Consider the following 7,500-nt stretch of genomic DNA (forward strand, 5'->3'; position numbering starts at 1 on the left):
TCTCGCGCGGTCTCGCGATCGACAGTGAAGAGAAGTGCAGAAGAGGAAAAGAAGACACGACAAACACACACCATGGGGCGACCGACGCGTTCGTTTCAACGCTTTCGCACAAAGTCGGCGGCGGTTATATATTTATATCATTATATTCCGGCGGACGGGACGCGACGTTCGAAAGCCTCGCCAAAGAGGAGCTCCTGCCTCTTCCTCTCTCTTTTCTACGAGAAAAGATAAACGTATTTTACGGGGATACGGAAACGTTACCACGTGGTGTCACACACGATCGTCCGTCTCTTCTCTATAGCAGAAACCGATAAAAATACACCTCCCGAAAGAGAGTATATGGTGATTCTTTTTATATATATATATTTCGAAATACAACTGAACGTGGCGGAAGCGCACGGTGGTGGTCCAGCGAGGACACGCGACGACGGGGAATAAGAACTATTCGACCCGTTACGAATACGCATGCTCGTCCCGCACGATTTTAACACACACCGTGTTTTTCTCCAGTCGTCAAAGCGTTCGTGCGTCGAATTCGAAAAATAAAAAAAAAAGAAAAACACCTTTTCTCTCTCTCGGGGTAAAAGAGTCGATGTGTATTGTGTATAAAGGTTCTGCGAGAAGTCTCGTTTTGACGTGTGTTCCGCCGATAACGACGATCCTCCGAAACGGGGATACAGAAACGTTACACCTCACAACACGATCTCCGTCTCTTCTCTATAGCAGAAACCGATAAAAATACACCTCCCGAAAGAGAGTATATGGTGATTCTTTTTATATATATATATTTCGAAATTCAACTGAACGTGGCGGAAGCGCACGGTGGTGGTCCAGCGAGGACACGCGACGACGGGGAATAAGAACTATTCGACCCGTTACGAATACGCATGCTCGTCCCGCACGATTTTAACACACACCGTGTTTTTCTCCAGTCGTCAAAGCGTTCGTGCGTCGAATTCGAAAAATAAAAAAAAGAAATACACCTTTTCTCTCTCTCTCGGGGTAAAAAGAGTCGATGTGTATTGTGTATAAAGGTTCTGCTGCGAGAAGTCTCGTTTTGCCGTGTGTTTCGGTAACGACGATCCTCCGAAACGTACATCTCATTCGTAAGAGAGGAAGAAAACAATCTCCCTGGGGCCAGTCGGTAATATACCGACATACGACGTGTCGTGCACATCCGTCTCACGCACGGTATACAAAATATGAATAAAACGTGTGTAGTCTCTCTCTCTCGACTTCTTAATATTTTCTTTCACCTCTGACGCATCATTTCAGGTGACGTCGGGAGCGCGGGAAAAAAAATTTTTCTAAACACACGAAACCGTTCATCTCACGAACAGCCGAAAAAGTTGTCGCTCAGATCCATATCGCAGTGGAGCGGTATCCGCGGGCGGTCGTAATTGAACGACGCACGACGCCGCGAACACTCACGCGAGTCCATACAAACGATTCCGATCGTTTTGCAACAACTAGAACGTACACTGTCCGTGAAATTCACAGAATTTTCGCGTGTCCGCGACAAACGCCGACGAGACACCCATCGTTCGCTCGTACGTAGCATCCTTCTCTTAACCCGACTCAGAGACGTTCTTTGCGCCCTTCGGTAAAAAAACGTTCGATCCGAAGAGGTGAACGACGGCGGGGATTTGACAGAGCTACGCAAGCAGTGTATGGTACGTAAACGACCCTCAGCCAGGCGTGGTCCAGGAATTGTATCCGTGGACCGCAATGTGCGTTCGAAATGTCGATGTTCATGTGTCCTGCAGTTCACACGTTGACGCGCAATTAGCTGCGTTCTTCATCGACCCACGAGCCAAGTGATCCACCGTTCAGGGTAATCGTATAAATTTTATATTTCACATATATAATTTTATTCTCACTTGTTCGACCTAATATCTCTCTTCTTTCAAAGAGAAGATAAAAGTTGATACCTGAATCTCCGACCAGCGCGCGAAGGAGATTCAGGCGTCGCCTTGGAGACGACACCGAAGCCTTTCGAGACGAAAAACGTTCAAGTAATATGTATATATTTCTCGACGTTCCGGGCGTATAGTGCATTCAAAAACCCGCGAAAGACGCAGAAGACTCGCACGCGTGGAAACGACGGGGATATATTTTGTATCCTACCCGATACTGAATCCATCGCGTGCAGTCGACCCTCGCGTTCTTCCGATCAGACGCATCTATTGTTGCGCGCATGTTTTCGCGTCGCATCGCGCGAAACGTTGCACGAATCGTACCGATCGATCGATTGAAAGCAAATAATGAAAAAAGACTTCACAGCTGGCTCTTTGCCGGTCATTCGTCCCATGTTATCTCTTGCCGCGAAATTGGCGCGCAAGAGTTGGGTGTCAGACGCGCGGCTTTAAAACGAGCTTCACGGCCGGTCCCTTCGTTACCGCTTTCGTTCTTTCTCTCGGAACGACCATGAACGAACACGACGAGCGACGCTACGGCATACACACGTCCACGGATTCGATTAAAAAAACAGACTTCACAGCTGGCTCTTTGCCGGTCATTCGTCCCATATTATCTCTTGCCGCGAAATTGGCGCGCAAGAGTTGGGTGTCAGACGCACGGCTTTAAAACGAGCTTCACGGCCGGTCCTCTCAATTCCGTGTACGGTACACGCAAGATGCGGGTTCCACTTCCAGACTACCCGGTCCCTTCTCTCTACGAGAATCGATAGTAGAAGAACGGCTCGAAAACGCGTCTCAGAGACTAGGGGAAAAGAAGCGGTATGCGAGCGAAACGAAAACGCATTATGGAAACGTCGCGAAACAATGTTCGACGGTTGCTCGGTTCCAATCGTGCGGCCGTTTCAATTTCTCGTGCGCTTCACCGTCCCTCCGTAACTCTGGCCGATCGCGTATACCGAAGAGCCGACACGCGCAAAAACCACAGGCATTGTATACTGTGTATATATATATATATATGTTACAGTCACAGCCTTCGCGCGTTTTACTCTCCGACGCGGGGTTTCCACGACGAAAGAGAGACAGTTTCGTGGCGGGTGACTCGGCCGAATCGCTACGACGGGTATTTCTATTATAGAACGAATCATCGCCACCCTTTACCAGTGCCCGACGAAGGAATCACAAGGTCATCTGGAGTTTACAATGCCAGCGACGGTAATTCCAACGAAGACCCGATAAGTCAACTCATCGTTCTATTTCTCCCCGTACAGAAAAGCGAATCGACGCTAATGCACCTCGCGCAAGCACGAACGTTCTCTTCGCGTGGATCGTCCCATCGTCCAAAGATGTAAAGACGCATTGGAGATCGTGGTCTCTGGCGGGCTCATTGCACGCCCCACTGCATATCTTTCCTCGAATCGAGAATGATTCGTCCACTAAGGCTGCGAAACTACGCGTCGAGGAAACTAGGGGAAAGAAGCGGGATGCGAGCGAAACGACAATACATTATGGAAACGTCGCGAAACAATGTTCGGCGGTTGCTCGTTTCCTCCTGCGGACGTTTCATTGCTCGGGCGCTTCACGTCCCTCCGTAACCTTCGCGCGATCGCGTGCCCCGGAGAGCCGGCAACCGGTGAACCACAGGCGTATAAACTATAGTCTTCTATAGCAAGCCTTCGGCGGTTACTCTCCGACGCGGGGATTCCACGACGAGAGAGAATTTCGTGGCGGGTGACATCGGTCGAAACGCTACGACGGGTATTTCTATTATAGAACGAATCATCGCCACCCTTTACCAGTGCCCGACGAAGGAATCACAAGGTCATCTGGAGTTTACAATGCCAGCGACGGTAATTCCAACGAAGACCCGATAAGTCAACTCATCGTTCTATTTCTCCCCGTACAGACAAGCGAATCAACGCTATCGCACCTCACGCATGCACGAACGTTCTCTTCGCGTGAATCGTCCCATCGTCGAAAGATATAGCCGCTTGGAGATCGTGGCCCATCAAGTTCTTCCGTAACTCCTGCGCGATCGCGTACCCCGGAGAGCAGGCAACCGGTGAACCACAGGCGTATAAACTATAGTCTTCTATAGCAAGCCTTCGCGTTTACTCTACGACGCGGGGATTCCACGACGAGAGAGATTTTCGTGGCGGGTGACACGGCCGAATCGCTACGACGGGTATTTCTATTATAGAACGAATCATCGCCACCCTTTACCAGTGCCCGACGAAGGAATCACAAGGTCATCTGGAGTTTACAATGCCAGCGACGGTAATTCCAACGAAGACCCGATAAGTCAACTCATCGTTCTATTTCTCCCCGTACAGAAAAGCGAATCGGCGCTATCGCACCTCACGCAAGCAGGAATGATCTCTTCGCGTGGATCGTCCCATCGTCGAAAGATGTAAGACGTACAGAAATCGTGGTCCATCACGATTATTCGTAACTCTCCGAGTCGCGTATCTGAGAGTAGGGCAAACGGAGAACCACAGGCATAAATAATACTATATATTTCTTATATAGTTAGCCTTCGCGTTTTACTCTCCGACATGGGGATTCCACGACGAGAGAGAGTTTCGTGGCGGGTGACTCGGCCGAATCGCTACGACGGGTATTTCTATTATAGAACGAATCATCGCCACCCTTTACCAGTGCCCGACGAAGGAATCACAAGGTCATCTGGAGTTTACAATGCCAGCGACGGTAATTCCAACGAAGACCCGATAAGTCAACTCATCGTTCTATTTCTCCCCGTACAGAAAAGCGAATCGACGCTATCGCACCTCGCGCGAGCACGTAACTACTCTTCGCGTGGATCGTCCCATCGTCGAAAGATGTAAGACGCACGGAAATCGTGGCCCATCAACGTTTTTTTGTAACTCTGCCGATCGCGTATCACAGAGCCGAGACGCACATACCACAGGCGTATAATACCGTTTTCTTTCGTATGGTAAGCCTTCGCGTTTACTCTTCGGCGCGGGGTTTCCACGTCGAGAGAGACTTTCGTGGCGGGTGACATCGGTCGAAACGCTACGACGGGTATTACTATTATAGAACGAATCATCGCCACCCTTTACCAGTGCCCGACGAAGGAATCACAAGGTCATCTGGAGTTTACAATGCCAGCGACGGTAATTCCAACGAAGACCCGATAAGTCAACTCAACGTTCTATTTCTCCCCGTACAGAAAAGCGAATCGACGCTGTTGCACCTCACGCAAGCACGAACGTTCTCTTCGCGTGGATCGTCCCATCGTCGAAAGATGTAAGACGCACGGAAATCGTGGCACATCACGTGTTTTCGGAACTCTGTCGACCGCGTATCTCAGAGACGACGCGCGCGAACCACTGGCATATACTATTATATATCGCGTTTTACCCTCCGACGCGGGGATTCCACGACGAGAGAGAGTTTCGTGAGCGGGTTGACTCGGAAGAAACGCTACGACGGGTATTTCTATTGTAGAACGCATCATCGCCACCCTTTACCAGTGCCCGACGAAGGAATCACAAGGTCATCTGGAGTTTACAATGCCAGCGACGGTAATTCCAACGAAGACCCGATAAGTCAACTCAACGTTCTATTTCTCCCCGTACAGAAAAGCGAATCGACGCAATCGCACCATACGCGTGCACGTAAACAACTCTTCGCGTGGATCGTCCCATCGTCGAGAGACGTAAGTTTTCATAGTATGAATTCGCGTTTTACTCTCCGACGCGGGGATTCCACGACGAGAGAGAGTTTCGTGAGCGGGTTGACTCGGAAGAAACGCTACGACGGGTATTTCTATTATAGAACGAATCATCGCCACCCTTTACCAGTGCCCGACGAAGGAATCACAAGGTCATCTGGAGTTTACAATGCCAGCGACGGTAATTCCAACGAAGACCCGATAAGTCAACTCAACGTTCTATTGCTCCCCGTACAGAAAAGCGAATCGACGCAATCGCACCATACGCGTGCACGTAACAACTCTTCGCGTGGATCGTCCCATCGTCGAGAGACGTAAGTTTCCATACTATGAATTCGCGTTTTACTCTCCGACGCGGGGATTCCACGACGAGAGAGAGTTTCGTGAGCGGGTTGACTCGGAAGAAACGCTACGACGGGTATTTCTATTATAGAACGAATCATCGCCACCCTTTACCAGTGCCCGACGAAGGAATCACAAGGTCATCTGGAGTTTACAATGCCAGCGACGGTAATTCCAACGAAGACCCGATAAGTCAACTCAACGTTCTATTACTCCCCGTACAGAAAAGCGAATCGACGCAATCGCACCATACGCGTGCACGTAACAACTCTTCGCGTGGATCGTCCCATCGTCGAGAGACGTAAGTTTCATAGTAAGCCTTCGGCGTTTTACTCTCCGACGCGGGGATTCCACGACGAGAGAGAGAGTTTCGTGAGCGGGTTGACTCGGAAGAAACGCTACGACGGGTATTTCTATTATAGAACGCATCATCGCCACCCTTTACCAGTGCCCGACGAAGGAATCACAAGGTCATCTGGAGTTTACAATGCCAGCGACGGTAATTCCAACGAAGACCCGATAAGTCAACTCAACGTTCTATTTCTCCCCGTACAGAAAAGCGAATCGACGCAATCGCACCATACGCGTGCACGTAAACAACTCTTCGCGTGGATCGTCCCATCGTCGAGAGACGTAAGTTTTCATAGTATGAATTCGCGTTTTACTCTCCGACGCGGGGATTCCACGACGAGAGAGAGTTTCGTGAGCGGGTTGACTCGGAAGAAACGCTACGACGGGTATTTCTATTATAGAACGCATCATCGCCACCCTTTACCAGTGCCCGACGAAGGAATCACAAGGTCATCTGGAGTTTACAATGCCAGCGACGGTAATTCCAACGAAGACCCGATAAGTCAACTCAACGTTCTATTACTCCCCGTACAGAAAAGCGAATCGACGCAATCGCACCATACGCGTGCACGTAACAACTCTTCGCGTGGATCGTCCCATCGTCGAGAGACGTAAGTTTCCATACTATGAATTCGCGTTTTACTCTCCGACGCGGGGATTCCACGACGAGAGAGTGTTTCGTGAGCGGGTTGACTCGGAAGAAACGCTACGACGGGTATTTCTATTATAGAACGCATCATCGCCACCCTTTACCAGTGCCCGACGAAGGAATCACAAGGTCATCTGGAGTTTACAATGCCAGCGACGGTAATTCCAACGAAGACCCGATAAGTCAACTCAACGTTCTATTGCTCCCCGTACAGAAAAGCGAATCGACGCAATCGCACCATACGCGTGCACGTAACAACTCTTCGCGTGGATCGTCCCATCGTCGAGAGACGTAAGTTTCATAAGTAAGCCTTCGGCGTTTTACTCTCCGACGCGGGGATTCCACGACGAGAGAGTGTTTCGTGGCGGGTGACTAGGCCGAAACGCTACGACGGGTATTTCTATTATAGAACGAATCATCGCCACCCTTTACCAGTGCCCGACGAAGGAATCACAAGGTCATCTGGAGTTTACAATGCCAGCGACGGTAATTCCAACGAAGACCCGATAAGTCAGCTCATCGTTCTATTTCTCCCCGTACAGAAA

The 7,500-nt window shown here is 49.9% G+C and overlaps 1 non-coding gene across 1 annotated transcript; it reads right to left on the reverse strand.

The window, feature by feature from the left end:
• Positions 1–1,682: 1,682 nt before the first annotated feature.
• Positions 1,683–1,837, reverse strand: LOC143176258 (5.8S ribosomal RNA). The gene has a single exon (XR_013000834.1). It is a non-coding gene; the product is annotated as a 5.8S ribosomal RNA (ribosomal RNA).
• Between the last annotated feature and the right edge of the window lie 5,663 nt (positions 1,838–7,500).

This window comes from Nomia melanderi, unplaced genomic scaffold (assembly GCF_051020985.1).
Source record: "Nomia melanderi isolate GNS246 unplaced genomic scaffold, iyNomMela1 scaffold0455, whole genome shotgun sequence".
In the NCBI taxonomy this organism is placed as follows: Eukaryota; Metazoa; Arthropoda; class Insecta; order Hymenoptera; family Halictidae; genus Nomia; species Nomia melanderi.